Source organism: Ascidiella aspersa, chromosome 5 (genome assembly GCF_963924565.1).
Source record: "Ascidiella aspersa chromosome 5, kaAscAspe10.2, whole genome shotgun sequence".
In the NCBI taxonomy this organism is placed as follows: domain Eukaryota; kingdom Metazoa; phylum Chordata; class Ascidiacea; order Phlebobranchia; family Ascidiidae; genus Ascidiella; species Ascidiella aspersa.
In genome coordinates, this window is record NC_139451.1 from 15,274,483 (window position 1) to 15,300,581 (window position 26,099).

Genomic DNA, 26,099 nt, shown 5'->3' on the forward strand with positions numbered 1-26,099 from the left:
TTCGGGACATATCTTGTTTTTGCCCGAAAATGTTTCAGACCGATATTTGTCCGGAGCTTTATAGAAAAAGTATACATCGTAGAACTTTCAAATTTTCAGACATGGCGTAGAGTGGTATGAAGGTGCAATGTCGAGGTTTATGAGGCTGCACCCCTAGGTGCCTTTGACTGGGGGGCAAAAACCTGAAATATTGCGTTTTAGCTCTTTGTAGCTAACGACTGCCATCTAGCAGCAGAAAAACTTCCATACAGAATTCGTTCATATTCGCTTGCTTTGTCCAGCTCGTGAAGTGACGAAGCGACAAGCCGCCTGCTGCGCTTTATTGTCCCACTAACAACTACATGATAATACTAAGCTATTCAAAAGTAACTCGCGGCTCACTTTGGCTTTGCGGCTCACATTTGGGCCGCGGCCCACAGTTTTCCGACCACTGGCTTAACTGAACGACTAACACACAACCTTCAGTACGTCTCACTTTTTTTACGTAACGGAAACCTGTGACATATATCAATCGGCAATCACTAACAAAATAAAGCTTAAGTCGTAGCAACAATTGTTCGAATTGCTCGAATTTCAAGCATTGTGTCTGGTATAAATGTCGAATACACAAATAATACCTTTTAGAGATACAGCCAGTGTTGTAATGGCAACACCATTCCAATTAGTGAAAGTCGGCCCAAATACGTATTTCCGGCGCCACATCATAGTTTATTTAGTTAATAAGCGCCATCCCAACCGACTACAACTAAACGAAATTGTGTGATCTGTATATCGATTGAATCGAATTGCGTAACAATTATTGCAATTTTCCTCGTGACTGTGAAACATCTAATTGCTTCCTCTTCTATTGCATTATTATGTGTTTATTTGAAATAAAACGTCTAAAAATATCACGCAATGCGAATAATGGCTGCTTTATGTTTTGTGTCGCATAAAAATCATTTTTCATACGTAATACAAACAACCATACGCCAATGCTTGCTCAATGTGTTAGTACAAGCAACTTCAATTGAAGGGAACTTCAATTGAAGGCATGTTTCATTGCATATGATATGGTACTGTGAATCCCCTTCAATTGAAGTTGCTTGTACTAACACATTGAGCAAGCATTGGCGTATGGTTGTTTCTCGACTCGTTCCCTTCTGAGCCTGCATAGCTCAGTTGGTAGAGCGACAGTCCCGGCTTGACCGGAGGTCGTGAGTTCGAACCTCACTGCAGGCTAGTTGTTTTTCTAGTCTGCCCTGCTTGCATCATTGATCGACAGATTCGGTGTAGAGTCTGCAATGGCTTTCGGTATACTAATAATTAATCAATTAGCAAAATTTATCAAATTATAAATATATCTCAATAAAAACAAACATGAAGTGTATTTTTATAAGGGACGACTACAACGAATGTCAAAGCCCAAGGGTAACATCTTAAAAAGTCTAATGCTGTTAAGTTTAAACTCTATCAAAAACTAATTTATTCCTATTAGTACCATTTTGTATTTGTTAAAAAAAAACTTGTTACTATAGCTGTGCACCCCAATAATCTGAAATAACCCTGCGTCCTCACCATGCCTTAATCTCTTGTAAAGTGATTTAGTGTTTCGTGCGAATATTTAGAGTTGGTATATTCATAGGAACAAAGGATTCCGAAACTGATTTTTGACTAATTCAACCACTGCTAATGGAAGTTACAGTGGAAACACACAATAAGATCTATAAAGTAATAAAATTTAAAGCGGAATTATCCATAATCCCATATTATCAAAGACCAACGACATAATAAAACGAGATACGCAATAGACGGGATAATACCTAAACTCGTCCAGATGAGAAGACATAAACCAGTGTCATGACATGTGCCCCCATAACATGGGCTCTTAACACTTTGTTGTCCCCGTGATTCACGCTACAGAACGTCAAAATGGTGGTCTATGATGTCATATTCAACAACACAATTTGCACAACATTTTATATGGTGCCATTTATTTATGTGAGTGATGAAATGCGACATTAAATTACTTTAAACATTATCACTATTGGATGTATTGTATTTGTGTCTCACATTTCAAATTTGTTGTTTCAGATCAATTTGCTAGATCTGAATGTTAACCACATTGGCGACGAAGGAGCTCTTGAACTTTCTCGCGTCCTCCCAGACATTGAGAAGTTGTGGGTCGGTCATTGTGCCATCACAGATGAAGAAGGCAATAAGGGATCAGATAGAAACTGATTAAACTTGGACTTGGGAAGTAAGTAACAAAAATCAATAAAGCACAACAACATATAAATGTTTCATCAAAAGTCAAGTTTAAACCGTTTTGAACTTAAACATTTTTATCCAACTTCAACGCAGCAAACAGCGCACACTAGCGGCAAAACAATATATAAAAAATAAGTAAGGGGCTGGAAGATGTTTCAACATAAGCTGCATGAGAGCTATCTTATTATATTTTGGTTTCATGTGTATTTTCGCCTATAATTAAAAATTGTAACAAATAAGAAATGTGAAAACGTTTTGCGAAATTTTAGATAAAAAAACACAAAACACATAAAATACATTTTTGTTGTTGTTTTTCGTGTTTATGAAATAAATCTTTATTTTGCAGTAAAAACGGTTTCGGCTAAATTCGCGTTTTTTAAACGTTTGTTTAATTGGTTTTCTTAATTATATACTTCTATTAATAACTGCTTAGAGAGGTAACAAAAGACCAACAGTATGAAAAAGTGGTTTTGCACTATTGAAAGGCAATTAATTTCAAAACTGTTGTTATTATTATGGAAAAATAATTTGTGGTGAAGAGATGTGACTGGCTGGGTCTTTAACTCACCTACTGACCTAATTAATTATATGGGCCGAAAATTTATTTTCGGGACATATCTTGTTTTTGCCCGAAAATGTTTCAGACCGATATTTGTCCGGAGCTTTATAGAAAAAGTATACATCGTAGAACTTTCAAATTTTCAGACATGGCGTAGAGTGGTATGAAGGTGCAATGTCGAGGTTTATGAGGCTGCACCCCTAGGTGCCTTTGACTGGGGGGCAAAAACCTGAAATATTGCGTTTTAGCTCTTTGTAGCTAACGACTGCCATCTAGCAGCAGAAAAACTTCCATACAGAATTCGTTCATATTCGCTTGCTTTGTCCAGCTCGTGAAGTGACGAAGCGACAAGCCGCCTGCTGCGCTTTATTGTCCCACTAACAACTACATGATAATACTAAGCTATTCAAAAGTAACTCGCGGCTCACTTTGGCTTTGCGGCTCACATTTGGGCCGCGGCCCACAGTTTTCCGACCACTGGCTTAACTGAACGACTAACACACAACCTTCAGTACGTCTCACTTTTTTTACGTAACGGAAACCTGTGACATATATCAATCGGCAATCACTAACAAAATAAAGCTTAAGTCGTAGCAACAATTGTTCGAATTGCTCGAATTTCAAGCATTGTGTCTGGTATAAATGTCGAATACACAAATAATACCTTTTAGAGATACAGCCAGTGTTGTAATGGCAACACCATTCCAATTAGTGAAAGTCGGCCCAAATACGTATTTCCGGCGCCACATCATAGTTTATTTAGTTAATAAGCGCCATCCCAACCGACTACAACTAAACGAAATTGTGTGATCTGTATATCGATTGAATCGAATTGCGTAACAATTATTGCAATTTTCCTCGTGACTGTGAAACATCTAATTGCTTCCTCTTCTATTGCATTATTATGTGTTTATTTGAAATAAAACGTCTAAAAATATCACGCAATGCGAATAATGGCTGCTTTATGTTTTGTGTCGCATAAAAATCATTTTTCATACGTAATACAAACAACCATACGCCAATGCTTGCTCAATGTGTTAGTACAAGCAACTTCAATTGAAGGGAACTTCAATTGAAGGCATGTTTCATTGCATATGATATGGTACTGTGAATCCCCTTCAATTGAAGTTGCTTGTACTAACACATTGAGCAAGCATTGGCGTATGGTTGTTTCTCGACTCGTTCCCTTCTGAGCCTGCATAGCTCAGTTGGTAGAGCGACAGTCCCGGCTTGACCGGAGGTCGTGAGTTCGAACCTCACTGCAGGCTAGTTGTTTTTCTAGTCTGCCCTGCTTGCATCATTGATCGACAGATTCGGTGTAGAGTCTGCAATGGCTTTCGGTATACTAATAATTAATCAATTAGCAAAATTTATCAAATTATAAATATATCTCAATAAAAACAAACATGAAGTGTATTTTTATAAGGGACGACTACAACGAATGTCAAAGCCCAAGGGTAACATCTTAAAAAGTCTAATGCTGTTAAGTTTAAACTCTATCAAAAACTAATTTATTCCTATTAGTACCATTTTGTATTTGTTAAAAAAAAACTTGTTACTATAGCTGTGCACCCCAATAATCTGAAATAACCCTGCGTCCTCACCATGCCTTAATCTCTTGTAAAGTGATTTAGTGTTTCGTGCGAATATTTAGAGTTGGTATATTCATAGGAACAAAGGATTCCGAAACTGATTTTTGACTAATTCAACCACTGCTAATGGAAGTTACAGTGGAAACACACAATAAGATCTATAAAGTAATAAAATTTAAAGCGGAATTATCCATAATCCCATATTATCAAAGACCAACGACATAATAAAACGAGATACGCAATAGACGGGATAATACCTAAACTCGTCCAGATGAGAAGACATAAACCAGTGTCATGACATGTGCCCCCATAACATGGGCTCTTAACACTTTGTTGTCCCCGTGATTCACGCTACAGAACGTCAAAATGGTGGTCTATGATGTCATATTCAACAACACAATTTGCACAACATTTTATATGGTGCCATTTATTTATGTGAGTGATGAAATGCGACATTAAATTACTTTAAACATTATCACTATTGGATGTATTGTATTTGTGTCTCACATTTCAAATTTGTTGTTTCAGATCAATTTGCTAGATCTGAATGTTAACCACATTGGCGACGAAGGAGCTCTTGAACTTTCTCGCGTCCTCCCAGACATTGAGAAGTTGTGGGTCGGTCATTGTGCCATCACAGATGAAGAAGGCAATAAGGGATCAGATAGAAACTGATTAAACTTGGACTTGGGAAGTAAGTAACAAAAATCAATAAAGCACAACAACATATAAATGTTTCATCAAAAGTCAAGTTTAAACCGTTTTGAACTTAAACATTTTTATCCAACTTCAACGCAGCAAACAGCGCACACTAGCGGCAAAACAATATATAAAAAATAAGTAAGGGGCTGGAAGATGTTTCAACATAAGCTGCATGAGAGCTATCTTATTATATTTTGGTTTCATGTGTATTTTCGCCTATAATTAAAAATTGTAACAAATAAGAAATGTGAAAACGTTTTGCGAAATTTTAGATAAAAAAACACAAAACACATAAAATACATTTTTGTTGTTGTTTTTCGTGTTTATGAAATAAATCTTTATTTTGCAGTAAAAACGGTTTCGGCTAAATTCGCGTTTTTTAAACGTTTGTTTAATTGGTTTTCTTAATTATATACTTCTATTAATAACTGCTTAGAGAGGTAACAAAAGACCAACAGTATGAAAAAGTGGTTTTGCACTATTGAAAGGCAATTAATTTCAAAACTGTTGTTATTATTATGGAAAAATAATTTGTGGTGAAGAGATGTGACTGGCTGGGTCTTTAACTCACCTACTGACCTAATTAATTATATGGGCCGAAAATTTATTTTCGGGACATATCTTGTTTTTGCCCGAAAATGTTTCAGACCGATATTTGTCCGGAGCTTTATAGAAAAAGTATACATCGTAGAACTTTCAAATTTTCAGACATGGCGTAGAGTGGTATGAAGGTGCAATGTCGAGGTTTATGAGGCTGCACCCCTAGGTGCCTTTGACTGGGGGGCAAAAACCTGAAATATTGAGTTTTAGCTCTTTGTAGCTAACGACTGCCATCTAGCAGCAGAAAAACTTCCATACAGAATTCGTTCATATTCGCTTGCTTTGTCCAGCTCGTGAAGTGACGAAGCGACAAGCCGCCTGCTGCGCTTTATTGTCCCACTCGTGCAACGTTCATTGTGCGAAGGGGCTGTCTTAGTAACAGTGGGCGCGTGCGACGAGGTTTCTCTTAGCAAAATAACTTCTTGCTCTTACTGAACAGCATATTTTACTGTCTCAAATTTAAATTCGAAACCTTAGGGCAGTGTACACCTCTCCGTTTGCACCTGTTTCATATCTTACTTCAATCAAACATATCAACACCAGGCCTGCACGACTTGAAATTGTACAAGGGCGCAGCGAGCAAAATACTCAAATTTATTGCATTTTTAGCGACGACATTTAGTCTGTTTAAACGGTGATTGCTCGGACAAAGACATGGTAGAAATTTCCCGAGTAAAAGTTGGCAAAAGTATAGGAAACCATAGGCGTTAAAACATTTTAAGAGAATGATAATGTTTTATTTTTTGAACATGTTAGCTGGCCAGAATGTAATAACATGGCCGTACGCATTATCTAGGTAAATTTATTTATCTAATATATGTTTCGATCGTTCCCAAAATATTACGCAATATATGAACCCCTTTCGCACCAAAGCTATAAGTTAAGTGGGGAAATTTTCGGCCCGTATCCGTTTTTGCTTGCAGAAACAAGTTAAGGAAAAAGCTAAAATATTAAATATACAATACAAAATATAACATAGTAAAAATTAAGTAATAAAAAATATTAAAAATAAAAATTAAAAAAAAAATAAACACCAAGCCCTGAAAATATACCCCCCGAAAAAAAAAAATACAACAACCGCACCCCCGTCTAGTTAACACTGATTTAATCTATCCCCGATGTAAATAAAACAACTTGAAAGGGCTAGTTTACAGCTGTTGTACAGGTTTTGACTTGAAAGCAAATTAGCTGTTGAGAGAAAAATCTTTGCGTTGAAAACATTTTTATCAGCTTTTAAATATTCAATCTTGTGTTTTGCAGAAGTACAGAGTGCGTTTATAATCAATGAATTCGGCTCGTCTTGAATTGCTTTGAGCGACCAACAATCTTCCCTCCGTGATACGAAACATTCATCAGTTTTCCTTTGATGGAAGTGAACTGCAGGGGCACGGGCAACACGCCACATCCTCCTAACTGTATTATTTTTTCTATTATACGTAAATTTAATTTTTTTAATTAGGTTTCCATAGTATGTCCTATTTTACTAAATTTTTTAGTTTAACCCAAAGTTATCTTGTGTCTCATCACACCCTTAAAAATAAGTTTAGGCAACTTAAACAATAGATAAAGCGTTTTTTTGCTTTAAATCGATAACATCTTTCTTATGTCGCTTTTGTTTTAAAACACCTCCCCAACCTAAAACTTGTATCAACGAAATGAGTATTGTTTTTAGGGAAGTTTAGATACAATGTATATGGCGTCAACTCGGATCGCTTTCCAAAAACCACAGCCGTGTTTATTTGAGCGAGGTTGCTCGTCTCCCCAAAGCGCTTTTTAGTTTTGCTCTTTGCCTTAATATAACTGAGGTTGTGCCAAATCCAAACGTCGATTTTCTATCTTGGTTTGACTAAAATAACGACTTCGCTTGTTTCGTGGCCGCCCCGGGTCTTTGCTGTCCACACATTTTTATTTTAGCGTCATATGTTATTGCAAAGTCGATAATTTCATAGTTTATCGTTGTTTTTAATGGCCTCGCTAACATTGCAGTTGACCAATGTTGTTGTTTTTTATTCAGTTTGATCATGTAAAATCCAAAACTGCCTGAGATTTGATTTCACTGATGAGAATCCGCTGTAGCTTTTTGGTGAAAAACGTAAACCGTGTTGTTGTTAACTAGGTATGTATAACGTGCTGGTTCGCGCTTATTGCAACCCGACAAAAACGGAATTTTACCCTAGAACCCCCGAATTTTTTTCTACATTAATTGCCAAGAGGGTTAATGGACTCTTGTGTTCAAATTAATTTTCTGCATTTATCTGTGTAGTGATGTTACAGTGTTTTAAATGTTCTCTTTGCCCAGTACAATGTGTTGCAGTATACATATAGCCAGCGAGTATTTTCCATGTCCTTAGGCTTCGGTTAACGTGAATTCTTTAATGTTACAATGATTTCTGTAGCCTCACAGAATTAGCTATATAGCAGGACAGCTAATTCTTGCACGAGTATAGACGATTATAAAGATGTGTTTCAAGAGTTGTGAGGCTATAGAAACCTTTGTAACATTAAAGAATTCACGTTAACCGAAGCTTGGCGACATGGCGATAGCGAATTATCGCTCCACAAAGAAGATTTTAAAGACTTTTAGGCCTGTGTCTTATTCGAGGAGTTTTGAGACGAAAAGGTGAACCGGTAACTTTTTTCTGGGATGCAGAATAAAGACAGGGCTTATTTGTTAGAAACTATGTTTAGGAACAAATTTCAAGCAATGATTCGGCATAAATATACATTTTGATGACAAAACTTCAGGGCGACTTCGCCGACAATCTGACATCATGCTTCTTAGTTACAAAGCGAAGAAGAATAAGGTATACCTACATTTTCTTTAGTTCACAAATCGCCAGAGATAGTTGATGAAGTACCGAACAGAAAACCGAGGGTTATTCCCGACTGCAATACCACTAAGGGGAGTGCATAAAGCAAAATCTAATTGAACAACGCATTATTTTCTGGTTAGGGACCATTTGACCCGTGTGGTAATTCACCGTTTTCCACTTCAAAACATATGTTATAACAAAAGTATATTTTTAATTTTTAAAAGAAAATTATAAAAGGTTCAATTGACTCGTATGGTAGTTCTAGGGTCAAACGAGCCACATTTTGCTAATTTAAGCAATCTTAACACGCTTTACTGAGAATTAATTTTGTTTCGACAAGCCAAGTGTCGAACTGAGGCGGAAGCGGCGCCAGTGGTTTCCAACGCCCTGGTCACCAGATTGATGTTTAGCTGAAAAAAGCCAAAGCAGAAATGTAAAGCTGTGTCGGCAACTTACAGTAAATGACTTCTCCTATAAACTTACACAACAGGACTTGATTTAAGTCTCCTTGTTAAAGAAGGTGGACTCTAATGTGATTTTTTTGTAAACCTAAAGCAATGTCATTTGTTGCTTGTTATTTAAAATTGCAAGAACAGTATTCCATAAAATAAATCATTTCCAAATAAGGTGCTCCATGCTGCAATGTAACGTAACGTAATTTCTTTCGCGTATCGCTAAAAAATCGGTTCATTTGTTTTAAATTGGCAAAGTTTAAACAAAAAAAATACGTGACGCAATAACGCAAATATGGCACATAACAGAATTCGAAAATTGCTCGTAATAACAGGATTTATAGTATAATTATAAGTCACACGACGCAAGGAATCATAGAATATCGCTTTTGGATTTTAGTATCTAAAACTTATAAAAGTACATAAATATTAAAGAAATATACTTTTTTTGCGTTTACATATAGTAAAAGTTGGCATAAAATATATTTTGTCAGGCTTTCTCAGGGCCACATTTGGCATGCGGGCCTGAACCATGCTGAGAAAATATAAAAATTAATAACCACACCAACGTTTAAAATACAGTGATAGTGTAATGAATGTACGGCTATCATGCGGCTTACAACTACATAATAATACTTAACTATTTAAAAATAACTTTCGACCCACTAAAAATGTCTCTGCGGCCCACAGTTTGCCGACCACTACAATGTACACAAACAAGAATACATAAAATGAGAAATCAGGTGGTTGGAGTCAGCGAAAGGCCAGAGTGGCCAACAAGGGTTACAAATCTAGGCAACTACGATTAATATTATATAAATAGTAATAACTAATTGCGATACCAATACCCGATGGGTCAAAATAAATCTTAATCATCATCCGCGCTTGCTTTATCGACTATGTTTAATTAATCAGCTGAAAACGGCAGTTTCAGGGCTAAACTGAAAATGTTTAGCTGGTTTCCGCTAAGATTAAATCCGAGTTCGTTTGTTAGGGTAGTGTTCAGTATGATAACTTAATTTATTAAAGGTAGTTCGAAGTTTGCGAGTTCAAAGCAGCTTAGCCACAGCAAGGTATTAAACGTATCTGAGTTTATTAAATAACATCAGAACGGCAATTAACTTACATGAATAGCTTAAGGCCCATGGTAAAATATTAACAGTCCAGCATAATAACTTCTGTCCGTTACATCATTTCAGTTGGTTCGTTAGGCTTTTGTACACATCGCCTGGTCATCGCTTAGCAGAGGCGTGTTAACGGAACGCAAATAACATCTTCGTGTTACTTTACGAGCAATGTTTATGGTGACAGGTCTGCGTTTAGGCCACGTCATTAAAAATAACAACAAATAATAAGGCGACGCTACACACATGCGTTTGTTGACTTCTAGCAAAACTTGTTTATATGTTGCTGCAGTTGCTTCTTTAACTTTTGACTTTATTTATTAGGGATTGTGTTAAAATTTATGGACAAGGTTTTGTTTCATACACTCACTGCTGCAGCCGCTCTGGGTACACAAACCCTTGAATCGAGTAGCAGCTCATAAATTATATTATGAAAACCCCAATGTAATAAAAACAGACAGTATCCAGCTGGCACTGTCTATCATGCAACAGGAGAATGTATTGATACCTAGGAGTGCAACAGGGGTCGTGACTTTTTTAGTGACACCTACTGACAGTTTGAGCCCAAACTGTCACTGCGACTGCCAGCTGTCAGTAGGGTGACATGCGGCTGCTTTGAGATTAGTGACAGGTCAATGTTCTGCAGTGACAGGTAAAATTTCTTAACGTCCTGTCACTACAATATTACAGTTTTTTTTATAGCAAAGCGAAACTTTCAAGGAATAGTATTGATAATTTACTTTGATAGAAGTGCTGGTTATCGCATCCCAGGTCACATTAGTACGAAAAAGGTGAATACTATCTATCCGTTAGGAAGGTAGTAAACTCTCGCAGTGACAGTTCAGCCGATTCGAACAACTGTTAACAGCCTGTCACTATGAATTTAGCTTCCTGTTGTTGTGTAATGCAACTTAGCCTATAGTGACAGGTTTAAACAATGAAAAACTTCAAGTAGACTGTCACGACAATATTTAGCTTGCTTTTGCAGTTTAATACAACTTTGTAACTACAATATTCTGTAGTGACAGTTAACAAAAACTTTTATCATAAACAGCAAGTATGTTCGACCGAAGCTTGCAGACATAAGAACCAAATCAAAGTATCAGGTGAGGATAAACAATAAAAACTATGTGAACTCCAAAGATTGCAGGGTAAACTAGATAATTTTTTTAGAGTTTGGTCAGATTTTTAATTCTGTAAAAAGATGTTGTTGGCTATAAAAATAAGATATATAAACCAGACATGAAAGAAAAAAGTAAGTCAAACAAAGAATGGCTTGCCAATACCATTAACAAGATGTAGAGAAACGACGCATGTCTGTTTGTGCTTGTAATTTTAGCATGTTCGCCTGTTAAAGTGTTAAATATTTCACCACAATACCCTTTTCTTTTCCTGGTTGTTCTGGCAAATCCAGCCGGCATTTCGGCTTAGCTAATCCCCAACGCAGTCGTTGTTGTGGTAGTGTCACGCGGCTGCTTGATTAAAAACTACAGTCAACGATGCACTCCTTACTGGGGCAATACGTGTTTTTACTGCGCTGTAAGCCATTTTATTGAAAGCGAGCTATACTGTATTATGAGAATGTACAATAAATCTATAAGCGACCTGACAGTATGCTACGACAGTTTGTTTAGTTTCGATTGAGTGGAGTTCAGATAAAAACTTTTTGACAATTTTTTATTAACATGTTTCACAAACAGGACACTTCCAATGATTTTTTAACCACTTTTCGGAATCCTTTTTATTGATGTTGATGCAATTTGAGTGGAACCATCGAGGACAAATATCACAACCAATCTTTAATAAAAAGTATATTTTATGTGTTTCTTTAATGATAATTTTTTCCCCACAAATTGCACATGCATTTGAAGTTTCTCTGCAAATAAAATGGCACAATACTTAATACTTGTTAGAATATATAATGCCTATTTAGATGACTTTTATATTAAGGTAAAGAATTTTTAACAAACCGGAGGTATGCAATATTAATGCCCCAAAATAATGTCTCAATTGTTCAATGCTTTTTGCATCCCCAATAAATGTTAGTCTTTCTTCGAAATCTCCAGCTAGGCTTTCAGCACTCTGTATAATAAGATGGCAATACATAAATGTAGAACTAACTGAAAAATTATATAAAAGACTTCTCTAGATCAGGTTACTTAACATAGCTATAAAACATATATTCCTTTAATGGTGAAAATAACGGCCCAAATAGACGTTAAAAGCGACATGCTTTATTTTTAACGTCTATTTGGGCCGTTATTTTCACCATTAAACTTATGAACAGATCCGTATATAGTGTTCCAAAGTATATAGGCAGATATCACTGTTGATGGCATTAGAAATTGCCGAAACGTTTGAAAATAAAGCATGTCTCTTCCGTATATAGTGTTCCAAAATATATTCCTTTAAATGTAAAATACTGCATTTCAGAAACCTTCATAACAAAAATGCCACATATTTTGTTAGCATATATTATTTATAAAGAATGATATATCAAAGTAATTTTATATAAAAGCGACTTAACCAAAATCTTTCAACAATACATGTCATTTCAGAGTACTTACCAACAAGTTCCAATGATTTCTATTTTTGTTATAGGCACCCATCAATAAATGGTATGATGAAAACTTCTAAATATATTGTTATTATGCATATCAAGCATTGTAACTGAATATCGTATGTTGAACGTGTACCTTTTTCAATTGATGTCTCTTCATATAATTAATTTGATTGTCAATGATACTATTGACAACAAATATGTCCTTGGGAACTACGGATTGTTTTTCTTGACAAAGGCTTTTAATAACATAGTCAATTGTCTAAAAATGAGTATTTCAATTTATATATTTAATATTTTCTATGCTTTTACAAACCAACGAATCCTGCCAGTTGTTAGGCTTCAGTGAATAGGATGAACTATGCATTAATATATAGTTGGGGCTTGATCGGAGCTTTGCCACTAACATCTCATGCGGTTTGTTGTTCCACAACTAGAACCTAAAAAGTTTTTAAAATTATTTTTATCTGAATTGCCGTAACTTAATTTGCCCTTTTATCTCAAATTGCCCTAACATGTCTTTAAATCTGGTGTCTATTTCAGGCTTGGCATCTAGAAAAAGTAAGGCAAGAAATTGAACTGTAAAAATCCTCCTTCGATGCAAATTGATGCTACTAACTCTTACCTTCTTTTGTAATGCATCTGTCTTAGTGCATTAATCTACTGTTGCACCTTAATGCCTTGCAGGCTTCTCATTTTTTTCGATTAATGGCTCCTATGAATTAACACTTAGAAATATTTTTAAGGTTGTAGCATTTATCATGCAATATTACTCGATATTGGCTAATTCTACGTCACTATACACGTGACCTAACGCTGAATTGTGCGCTTTCAGCGTTTTGCATTCATTCTATTTTATACGTCTAACTGATAGCGGCTTGAATCACCGCTCCGTTTATCGCATGTACTTCTGAGATTTGTTAATATACTCGACGGGCAGCATATACTGCTGAGTGAAGTGTCTTTGTCAAGAGTACAAGAAGTTAAGGACAGGTATTCTAGTCGGAATAAGAACTTGTAAGGGACTTAGGCAGCCGTCGGCTCTAGTCTTCAGAGCCAGCAGCCTTCTTACCCCCTTTTTCTTCACAAGATATTGGAAAACAGAGAACACTGCCACTAAAAGCAGGCAAATTTCAGAAAAGCATACGGACTTAAATTTTGACAACCAGAGAGACGACAGTCATTCATCTATCCCCGAAGAAGATATACATCGCCCATTCAACGGGCACCGGCAACGTGCGTAGCGTCAAAGGATTATTTTGGAGGAACAGAGCAGGCATCGTACACGATCTCTCGTCCCCAGGGAACTTCAGAAGGACGTGCGATTTTCTTCACATCAAAACTATATAATTAGTAAGATAAATAGGTATTTCGCATATAAATTGTCGAATATTTCTGCTAAAGTATTGTTTTAATTAATTGAATAATTTGCGCATTAATTAGTTCAAGACCAATGTATGTTGTGCGTGAATGAATGTTGTGTTGGCATTGTTTATTTTAACACAGCTGTATATTAAGCGCGTCGCTGTTAAGGCAAGCGCAGCAGACTTTTGGCGAACACAGAAATAGCATCCGGACCGCTGTAGCTAACAAAAGCCCTCTGTTTTCTGTCAGAAATCGAACTCTGACCTAACCTAAACTAACCATTTTTGCAATAAACCCTACTAACCCCCCTAATAACCACACACTACGGTATGTCAAAAACAAGCGCTCAGTAGTCAACTGATATTGACGGAAAGGAGACGGCTTTACTGACAAAAATCCAGTTACTGGACAAGCATCCCCAAGATGTAAAGCAATCAGAAAGGCAGATGGAAGAACAAGAAGAGCAAGCGGAGAAAGCACTGCAAACAGAAGGACATCACGAAGAAATCGAAGTAGACCAACTTCGAGAAGATGCCGATGCTCTGTTACGGCGATTGGGCAAAATAATGAAGAACAGTATGCTGGCAGTAAAACGGGTACAAACATTTCTAAACCGCTTTTCCACACTTGTGGAGAAGGACCAATCAAGCATATCTATTGAAGAACCAAAAGCCTTGAAAAAGACGAAGTCAGTCGACGGAAAAACAGACCTCCCAAGAAGGTGCAGCACAACAGACGCCTCATCTGACGACAGTGACAACACCTCATCGTCATCTGAAGCAAGAAAGAAGTTCAAGACCAGCAAGAAGCCGTTCAAGCGCAAGAGAAAACGAAAACCTGACTACAAAGTGCGCGATAAGATCAAAGGGAAAGTAAGACAATGGTTTGACCTCGTGGACGACATCTTTGACCGACACAAAGTAACCGACGCAAAGCGATACAAACAACTGTCAGAAGCTATGCCTCGTTCCATGTTTTGGACACTCGTAGATCAAATTAAGAAAGCGGGAAGGCAAACAACTCACAAGTACGGAACACTAAAAAAGGCAACGTTAGAAGCTTATAGCCTCGAAGATGAATCAGGATGGTTGGACAGACTTACCAAGACAAAGCGAAGTACCATCACATTACGCTGAAAGGCTCATCAGCGTAATAGGAGGAGAGGACGAATTAAAGATCGATAAAATCAGGGCTTCAGTTAACAGACAATTCACAGACGAAATTCCAAAATGGCAATGCGCGACTATAACTGACATGGATCCGAAAGACTTGGCCGCAAGAGCACAAAAATCGGACCAGCTTTGCAAGGAATCCCGCGAATGGAATAATCAGAGAAGCGAACAAAGTAGCGGCTCTGATGACACCAGTGACGACACAGCAATGAACCGAAAGTAAAGACGAAAGGAGAAAAAGCTATACAAAAACAACTCACCCAGATAATGTTAGATATCTCACGAATGAGAGAAGAGAAGACTACAACTCAAGTTCCAGAATCTGACAAGCCAAAGACTAGGCAATTTTCCACGAGCAGCAATTGGAACTCAATAAGAAACAGAACTTCTCAACATCAAGCAAGAAGAAAAAGCATTTGGATTAAGCCACAGACATCAAGACGCGCATTCCAAAATAACTCCCGTTATGGTTGGAAACACTTAAAATTCGGCGCGCGGGCGAGAACCTGCGAGGCTCCTTGTTGTTGGACACAGAATCACCATACAAAGGAACAGTCGGTCAACCACGTGTCAAGAAACGAAACAGCTTCTTTGCCGTTTGTAAAGGACGCAAAAACCGGCCAACGATATTTGGTCGACAATGGCAGTCCATTTCCATCATTCGTCCACAACCTCACGCAAAGACAACAGGGGTGATTTCTCGACAACGACGGGAACCCCAAATAACACGTATGGACAGAAAACTTTAACTTTAGATTTAGGATTTTCCACGGAAATGACACATAATATTTATTGTAGCCGACTTTCTAGGCAAAAACACACTCGATGTGAGCATTGCCGATCAAAAACTACGCAACACTTCGACGAATGAACTTATTGACATGCAAACGGATCAAATGGAACCACACAGCGTGGTCGAACGACGATTTGCCAGAATTCTTAGTTCTTTTCCAGAACTGATAAATCCACAGCCAGATCACCACAAGCCACAAACTGAACTTAGAGCCACGACAAATTCGAGCACCAACAAAGCAATCCCAATGATACAGGATTGCACCGATTTCCTCAGAGGATCGACAATATTCTCGAAACTAGACTTAAAAGATGCATATTACTCCGTCGGCGTAAGGCGCGAAGATCAGCATAAAACAGCCACAATAGCACCGGGCAGAAAACCATTTGCTTGGACCAGACTTCCACAAGGCCACAAAAACGCCCGCGGATGCTTTCAAACATTTATGAACGACGTGCTGAAAAACGTACCAAACTGCCTGGTATATTTAGATGACATCCTAGTATTTTCAACAACCGAAGCAGAACACGAAACCGACTTACGTCGTGTGCTTGGCAGACTTGCCGAATACAACCTCTAAGTCAACACGAAGAAATGCGAGCTCGTCAGACGGGAATTGCAATTTGTCGGACATGTGATATCAGGAAGATGAGTTCGACCGCCAGAACGCAGAATTCAGGCGCTGCAAAAAGTTCCAACTCCCAAAGACCCAAAGGCAACTGCGACAGCACTTAGGAAGCCTAAACTACTTTAATCGTTTCCTGCCGAAGTGCGCAGGAACTCTAGCACCCTTGTATTGGCATTTCTCGACAAGTGACTTTTTTGTTGAGTATATATACCTATACAAAGTGGTTTGCTCTTAACTTTGTAAATTGTGCAAAGTATAGGGTATAATTTATAGTCCGGAGAGTGTTTAAAGGAAGAAGCCCATCAATATTAATTACCAAGGAATATCGAAAACAACAAGTCTTTTAGAGAAGTCATCCAATTTGGAAAGTGCACATAACTTCCTTCTGTTAATGGCTTATATTAAATGAAATTGGTAGATCAGGATGGATTCTGTTAAGACTGTTTTTTGTGTTTTTGTATTTCGAAGTTAATGTAGTTGTAATATGTTCCTTTCTATCTTTTTCGCGTATTTTACCAAGGTTTTATTTCTGTCATTTAGAGCATACCTTGCTAATGTAACCGTGCGTGCGAGCGAAATTCGTTGCCCGAAGCAATGGTCACTCGGGCGAGATAATTGGGCGCCCAGTGCCGTGTTCTGTTTATTTAGCAACTGCAGGTCTATGAGTGACTGCTGGACTTTTGTGTTTCCAATTTACCAACTTGGCCAGAAATAGAATTATGAGCGTGATGACTTTGCTAAATTGTGTTGCTTTTTGTGTTATATATTTGACAACGATTCGGTTCTAATTTGCCAGTTTTGATTCGTGGTTATTGCAGTAACATGTTATGATTTGACAATAATATTGTAAGTAGATTTGTGTAATGCCGATATTAATGCTAACTCTTGTTTGTGATAGTTATTAACGCTCATCTTTTACACTGAACCCAATATATACTAAAGAGGTACATTTGTGCAAAGAGATTATAACCATGAGGACAAACTGTGACGTAGCCCATTGTTCTACTTTCGACAGCGTTCCGCTCTAGTGCATAATAGTAAAACGTAAACAACTGGGCTTGACTTGTATGTTGGTGAGCTAAAATTTTGGAACAACCGGCTTATATATATTAAGGTTCGACATTTCTGACAGGTTAAAAGTTATGTTTAAATTAGGTGTCAAACTTTCATTGCCGAGTTTCGTGTAAACACACTTAAAAATGCCTGTAGGGCATACAATATCAGTTAACCATAAGTACTATATAATATGGTTAACACACTCGTTGGCGCGCCAACGTCGTCCAGTTCATGACTGCGGAAGCGTACAACGCGTTGCTGTAGAGTAGACCAGTGGTTCCAAACCGGGGTGCCGGAGAGGAATTTACATTTTTTATTATTACTAGCAAGCCTTTTGGTACAACTTTTTGTGTTTGCTTATATAGTACAATAAACAAAATATTACAATATTGTTTAAAGTTATTTTTATAGCCCCAGTTTCGTTTATTTTAGTATAACAGTAAAAAACTTAAAGAAAATTAGAGTAGGGATCTTGTAATATATTCAATTATTCTTTATTTTTGGTGTTAAGGAAAATTAACATTACACATTTTGGTACAGGATAGGGTTTGGTGAACACAAACTTAGTGTGTAATATTGTTCATTGAAAAAGGAAAGCACCAGATTATGCAGCTTTGTAATCTGTTGAAATTAAATGTAATAATAACCTTTATTCTTTTACTACCAGTTATCCAATCAAGTTTAAACTGAATAAATATATATATTTAAGCTGTTTACAAGATGTCACCTATTTATATACATGGGCATTGATATTCATTTAACTACATCCTCCAGCAGTTAAGCTCCAAACTTTTGTTATCAGCTATTAGGGAGAAAAGAGATGAGAAGCACTCAAGGTAAAAAATACTTTTCGCAAACTTACATGAAAATGACAAAAAATATCTATTTCAAACAGGGCTGCGGAGTCGGTTAAAAATAACCCGAGTCCGACTCCGGTTAAATGTGTCTAGCCCTGACTAAACGGCCTGTTTAACAATGGATATTCAGCTAAACACTTACAGGGGTGTCATATAATTCATTCACTCATAATACATGGTTGGTGAAATTTATTCAGAATAAGTAATAATTTATAAATATTTTATTCATATAAAACAAAACGTTTACTATGTAATACACACTTGGAAATATAAATATAATAAATCAGTGCAAAGAGAGATAATTTAATAAAATTATAAAAAACATTTGTAATACATTGATAAATTGTGTTCTTACAGACGCTGTTGACCAGGTAATACACAAAAGAGTACAATACTGAAATGGCCTCTGGAATCTGATGTCAATCAAGAACTTTATTCATTCCTTAAATTGATTGATTCCTCCCATGTTTAACCAAATAAATTTTAAATAAACTTTATTTTGTTTTGCTTGCCTGAGTTTGCATATTAGGTATACCAAGAAGTAGGAAAATAATGAAACTTTTAACAAGAATTGATTACTTAAGACAGGGTGGTCCAAAACCCAGGCCCGACATCATTGTTTGTGGCCCGCGAAGCACTGTTGAATTATTGTAATGCATACAGGGTTTAGACCAGTGGTTCTAATTTTTTGTATGTGTCAGACAGGTTTGAAAGTCGCAGTGCGTCCTATATGGAACTTTCTAAAATGGCTGTTTTGCAATGCAAGTTATATTTGTGTTCACTTATAAATGCAGTCTTTTTCTAAATTAAGTGTTGTCAAATATGCAATTTTGCGTGTTTGGAGCGCACCATTCTGCCAGTCTGATTATTATCGCTCAATTTTATTTGTGCACAATTTGGTGATAGCAGAAAGTTTGTGCAGTTTATATATCTTTCGACAGTTACTTTTTGACAATGCTTTGTGCCGTCATCTGTAAACCCCTTCATGCTCCGACCTAACGAAAATCGTTTATCCGCCCCTGGGGCCTGCATGTAGCCTGCTTTGTGGCCCGTAAAGAATATGTAAGAAATATTGTGCAACCTTGGACCACCCTGACTTAAGAATTCAAAATCAAAAGCCCAAAACAATTGCCAGTAGGAATTTGTGTAAAGCAGTGTCATATGTTATCCACAAGAGAATAAAGTTTCACATTAATTAATAGGCTTCTTGCAGCACAACAAATGGTAAAGAGGTGGAAAATTTGAAAAAAAAAAGTGTAATGAACTAAAATAAAAAAAGATTTTAAATAAATAAATACTTAAAATATGCCAGTAAGTCACAAACAAAACATTGGTAAAAGTACTCGGAAGTTTTGTATAACTAGACCAGGACTTTCCAAACTGGGGGTTGCTCATGGAGTTAAATTTTATACAAAGTGCTAAATTTATAAAATTGTTATTTTTTTGTTTGGTATGTTAATGGCAAATTATGTAATGCACATTACTTCAATAAATACATGCCAAAGCAGACATCGAGAAATGTTATGTTTTAAAATGTTAAACCTAGTGGGTCAAAAAGTTTAATACAATAAAAGCAGTCACAGACTGAAAAGTTTGGGTAGCCCTAAACTTTACCCATGGACAGATGGCAGTTTAAAGTTTTGTTTATAAGTAAAATAAATACTCTATAATGGTTTGCATTACACTATGATCTCATTGTCACAATAATCTTACCAGAGATTTGTTGTATCTTTGAGGAATAGACAGACTATTTTTTTATTTTCCCAGTGTACTGTTGATATGTTTTTAAGCAATGTCCAACATAATCCCAGAATGGCTGAATCACAGTTATAGACGAATATTTGTTCTTATTATAGTTTAACTAGTAAATACGAGCAAGTTCTATAAAAATAAACCAAGTGGAGAAGTTTAACATTATAATAACATACTCCAATACTGAGCAATCAAATATAATATAATTTGCAACATTATTAACTGAATTCAGTGGCATTTGGTATAAACTGATTTCAAATGTAACTACCTTTTTTAAATGTAACTACAAATGCTATTTGCTTGCTTCACTCGCACAAACAGCACACCACCAATAATATTTGCTAGTTAAATATTACACACAGCAAACTGAGGTGCAAAACTTTTTGTTTGAGACGATGTTTTTAAAGAATTTGGTATTAATTTTCAGTTTATGGTATCAATTTCAATGTGTCTTAATTTGTAACACTGGAACAAGTATACAGAAGACTATTTAGAGCAGCAGTACAGCATAAATTTATTTTGCGCACTGATCACTGGCATACTAAAGAAAAATGACTGTATGGAAAGTATTCTTTAGGATAAGGATATATTTGCGTAAAGAACATTTCCTAAATGAACAATGTCTGTTACCATTTACCAAGCACAGCAAATGTTTTTATTTAAATTAAATTGGTATACAACCAAATATTACTCCAACTTACTTTATGTAAGAAATGCTGGAATTACCACCAAGGGGCAGACAAAATTTGCACTTCAAAAAATTGTTCGCAATCTGCATAGCACTACTGCGCCCCACCGCTAAATTTGGGATCTTAAACAGTAGTATAGAAATAGATACATTTGTATTCCAATAGTAATGTAAGGCAGTGGTTCGCAAACTTTTTTTGCGACGCCCTCAAAAAAGAATTTTGATTTGCGGCACACTTATCAAACTTGGAATTCTACAATTTTTACTAAAATTTATACACTAAAGCCAATTCATTTATGGGTTTGGTTTACCAAAAGTTTCTTTTTCTGTAATAGGCTCTGTAGTGTACAATGTACAATGCAAAATACCTATATATCATTTACATTAAGAAGCTAACAATTAACACCGCCATACAGTTAAGCTTAATGAGTTCGGCACCTTGAGATTAACAACAAACTAAGTGATATTAATTTAATTCGTACGCCAACTCCTCACATAAATCTTAACGTAGAAAGTAACGCAAAAAAAACGGTCAACAAATACCGCATACCGCAACGGGTTACGGTGCGGGTTTGAGTTTGGGTTGGTAGAGCATTATTTTTAATAATAAAATAATGATGTGCGTTGCGTTATGCGGCATTTGTAGACCGTTTTTTGCGTTACTTTCTACGTACCAAATGGAAAGAGCCCCGAAATCAACGACATAGCTCAATCGCGTACATTTTAACAGTAACACGCCTTTCAAAAAAGTACAGTAGGGTCCTAAGAAAATGTCACGCAACTTGTGATAACCTTGCCTGTCCTACCAAGTCAATTTTGTAAACAGAAAACGGTTTAAATTAGGACTAGGGGTCATTAAACAACAAATTACGCCAAAAGCGTACATTTTTATAACAGGCTTAAATGGGAAAGATGATGTTTTTCTTATTGTGAATCAGACCGTGACGGCTGTCGAAAGTAGAATGCATTGCTTAAAGGCAAAAGAAAAAAGGCAAAAGTGAGAGTTTGTCCTCATGGTTATAATCTCTTTGATTTGTGGTGTTTGATTTTCCTAAGGACAGAATAGAACTTATAATTACCCGGATAGGACTCACTCAGCGACTTAAGGTTTTGTTACTTATTAAACGAATATAGGATACTACCATAAGTTTCTCAACATAACTAAAAAGTCCTTACAATGATGCAGCATCTAAACTAGTATTATTATATTCCTGGTTACCTGAACTTGTAGATGCTAAAGTAAAAGACTCTTCTGTTATTACAATCTGTTTTGATTGCAAATCACTTTTTGTTTTCTTGACAGTGATTTTTTTGTAAAACGATCTTTCACTTACTGGTCGGCCCATTGCAATAAATACAAAAAGTGTGATCAGAGATATATACCAAAAATTAAAATGTAATCTTTTCCAGTGTTTTACTAGCTGTTGGTACAAAGATACATATATATAAAGCCCCAACTCTTAGTGTCAGGCTTAATAACTATACTTAAAAGTATAAGGTGAAAACCAAACAATGTGATATTTTTTGTTATAACTTTAAAATGAAATATCATTTTATTTACTACCCAAAACTATTATTTAATATTATCAATATCTCTACTTAAATTTGACAAAATTGCAAACTGGGAGAATAAATAATAAGGTCATGCGGATCCCCAATGTGGAAAGTATGGCAAGTGTTTAAACAGAACAAATTCAAACCCCGATTTTCCTAAATTAAAAAGGCAGATTTACTTTTGACCTTCGGTGCTCTAAGGACACCCTGATTTTGTCGGCTAGGCAACCGCAAGATCTCGTCGAGCTCTGCCATCTTTCAAGAAACCCTAACCCTAAATAAAAAAGCGTTGATTTAATATAACTATTTGACTAAATGGTAGGATTCTAGACCAGCGCTATTTTTTCTCCCAGATTACAATTTTAATAACTGGTTTCGTTACTGTACGTGTAGGCCTACCTAAAAACAAAAAATAAGTATAATTCTAGATCAGCGCCTTAATTATCATTAATAAAAGTAATTAAATTAGAAAATATATCTTTAATGCAAAATCAACTTACCACACTGAGTGCAAAAACTAGCAGGCCGCCAAAATGTGGTCGTATTCAAATTCGCTGTAGCGAACCCCCATGAAAAGCGCCCGCGAAATTGTACAAATTAAACCATAGAAATCTAATTAAAACTGGTTGAATATTACGGGTAATATGTTCATAATGTATAACTAAGTATCTAAAAGATTAAAATGTTAGTAACAGTAAGTAGGTATTTAAAAAAAATGTATATATACAAAAGATTATTGGCATATCTTCGATTTACGCATGGGTTATCTCTTAGAATATCATGAAAAAACTGTACATTAAACATCAACAAATTTTTCAAACACATAAAAAAAACTTTTTTTCGGTTCAAACATGTCATTTATATGACTTCCCAAGCTAAAATCGTCGTAGGTCACTTATCTGAAAAAGTCTAAGATAAACCACTCTGCTCATCCGAACCTGCCTAGTGTGTGGCCCAGGGATAATCAAGAATATTTTTTGACTGGGCCAGGGCTGCGGAGTCGGTTAAAAATAACCCGAGTCCGACTCCGGACTCTAACTAAAATAACGTGAATATTCAGCAATCCACTTATAGGGGTGTCGTTCATTCACTCACATAATACATGGTTGGAAAATATTCCGCCATATAATATTCCACCTTTACAATTACCATTTTGCGGCCATATTAGTTTTAAATTTCAGCACTGCGCATGCGCATGTCGGGCTCTGGTAGTTTTACGAGGTCTTACTCGAGTCCCAAGTCCGACTCCGCAGCCCTGGGGTACCGAAGGCATCGAAACATCATTTCTTTCTAAAAACTTGACTTTTCATAAAGATTACATAAATTTGGTTTAATTTGATAAAATTGGTTTAATTTGATTCTGACCAAAGAGTTTTTATTCCATGAGTTGAAACTGTGACGGCATTTCACATTATATTAGGACTTTAATTTTTTTTCATTTTGATTTATTGCATTGTTAATTTAAAGTATTTATTACATTAGGAGAAAGTAGAAAAAAATTACGTTTTGGAGCATTGCCCACATTTGCCGTAGCATACTGCATTTTTGTCGCAAAGCAAAGCCAAAGGATCATGATTTCCTGATTCCAGAATCACGTTTGTTAGCATAGAAAGAGAAATGTCTGATTCCCGGATGAAGGGGACTCCCCATTCGTAACAAAAGCCTAGAAAGTTAAATTTCATGCAGTTTACCCGCAATCGTTTTTTTTTTTATTCAATTTAGCTTTGCGAACACGACGCGCTTGCGTGTGGCGTCAAGCGCTATAGATGTTAATGACAAATTTCCTCGCCTTACAAGTCGATTGTGAACCAACCTTTAACGAAAATCGTCGGCATGTAAGGTGTAAAAAACGTATAATTGTATTTTGTAAGCAATTTTTGCTATTACGCGTACAAAATTAATGACTTCCTAGCCGAATGTGTGCTGTATCCCAGACTGCAGTCCATGTAATTTTTCGTCAAGATCTGGTGCGGTCAATTCAGCTGCAATTTTTAAATTGAACAGGCTAACAAAGTAGTTTTGTTTATAGCCACTAACTAGTATGAAAAGTATGAAGTGCATCCGCGATTTTTTTCAACATACTACACCTGCACCCCCCCAAAAGGAATATGCCGATTTCCCTATACGTTAAACAGAAAAATGCCATTTTGACCGGAGACCCCTTTTTTCAGACGTGCACATGCAAGATGTGCACTACTTTTCATGCAGATGGAGTCACTAGTATGCAGCATACTGGATCGAGTAGGACCCCACCCACTATGGAAAGTACGGCATGTGCAACCACGATTTTTTTTAAATACTAGACCTGCACCCCTAAAAAATGACCGCGGCTAAGCGGTAAAATGGCCCTACTTTCCAACCTGGGGTGTGCAGTTATGTTTTGTTTCACACCTTAGGTAAGAAATCCTACCACAATTTACTTTTTTAAGTTTAAGTGTGCAATATACTAATTAAGGTGCACAGACAAATTTCTTCAAAAAATTATTGGGTGTGCATGTGGCTCAAGAATGCAGACTGTTTTGCTGAGGTCTCGACTGTATTCCACAATCCGCCAAAGACTCGCTTTACAAACTTTTTCTTCCGAAATCTTACACCTAAATCTGAGGATATGTCGGCGCTGTTCTACAATCTTACCAAAACACAGTCACATATAATCTGGGTTAGGGTGCGAGTTAGCGTTTGGGTCGAAAATTTTATAATACTGGATCGGATCGCACCATAACCTAAATAATGCGCATTTAATAAACAACCAGCACCATAAAATACAAATATGCAGCACAAATTATAGCTGTATCTATCCATGCAAACCAGATAATAATAATTAATCCATTTTTTTTAGTAATTCATGTTTTCAAATCATTCTGTTATATGGCCTTGCAGATACTCCTGACAACTATGCTTGTGCTTTGCAGACACCATTGCGAATAGATATTTTAAAAATACCTAACGGAACTAACCAAAATACAGTCATACATTTTTTACTACACCTTTGCATATGCTTTAGAAAAATATAAGCTAGAAAGCTGCATGCTTAAGAAGACAGAGGTGAATAAACTCTTCTAGTGAAACAAACTAGGCGAGATAATTGACGTGCCTGGTATAAACGGCGCATTATAGCTACCAAATATTATAATTATTTACTCACTTCCTGGGCATTTTAGGTAGAGGCTTGTCCCTGCTTAGATCCCAAGCTTTAATAAGGTTTGTTTAGAGGAAAAATAATAGCTTCTAATTTTGTGGGTGGGGGGAGGTTAATCATATAATTTTGTGGGCCTAAAAGTTAACTTAAGTAACTCTGTACCGCATTTTGTCTAAAACCAGCATGTTTTACTAGGTTATTTGCAACTTATCGCATAAAAGAAATTGTGACTTCTACAATCGGCATGACATGTTAGTTGCTCACCCAATAACGTTTGATTGCCGATTTATTTGGCCAAGGTTACCACGAAACGCCTAAAAAAACGCCTGCATGGCAACAATGTGTCGCCATAGTGACAGGTCTTATCTAAACTTTCCACTCACATATTACAATAAGGCACAACAATCTGTTTAGAACAAATAAATTATATATCGGTTACAATT

The 26,099-nt window shown here is 36.4% G+C and overlaps 2 non-coding genes across 2 annotated transcripts; both read left to right on the forward strand.

Annotated features, from left to right (window-relative positions):
• The first annotated feature begins 1,146 nt into the window (after window positions 1–1,146).
• Trnaq-uug (transfer RNA glutamine (anticodon UUG)) lies at window positions 1,147–1,221 on the forward strand. Its single transcript has one exon. It is a non-coding gene; the product is annotated as a tRNA-Gln (tRNA).
• Window positions 1,222–4,002: 2,781 nt separating this feature from the next.
• Window positions 4,003–4,077, forward strand: Trnaq-uug (transfer RNA glutamine (anticodon UUG)). Its single transcript has one exon. It is a non-coding gene; the product is annotated as a tRNA-Gln (tRNA).
• The last annotated feature ends 22,022 nt before the right edge of the window (window positions 4,078–26,099 follow it).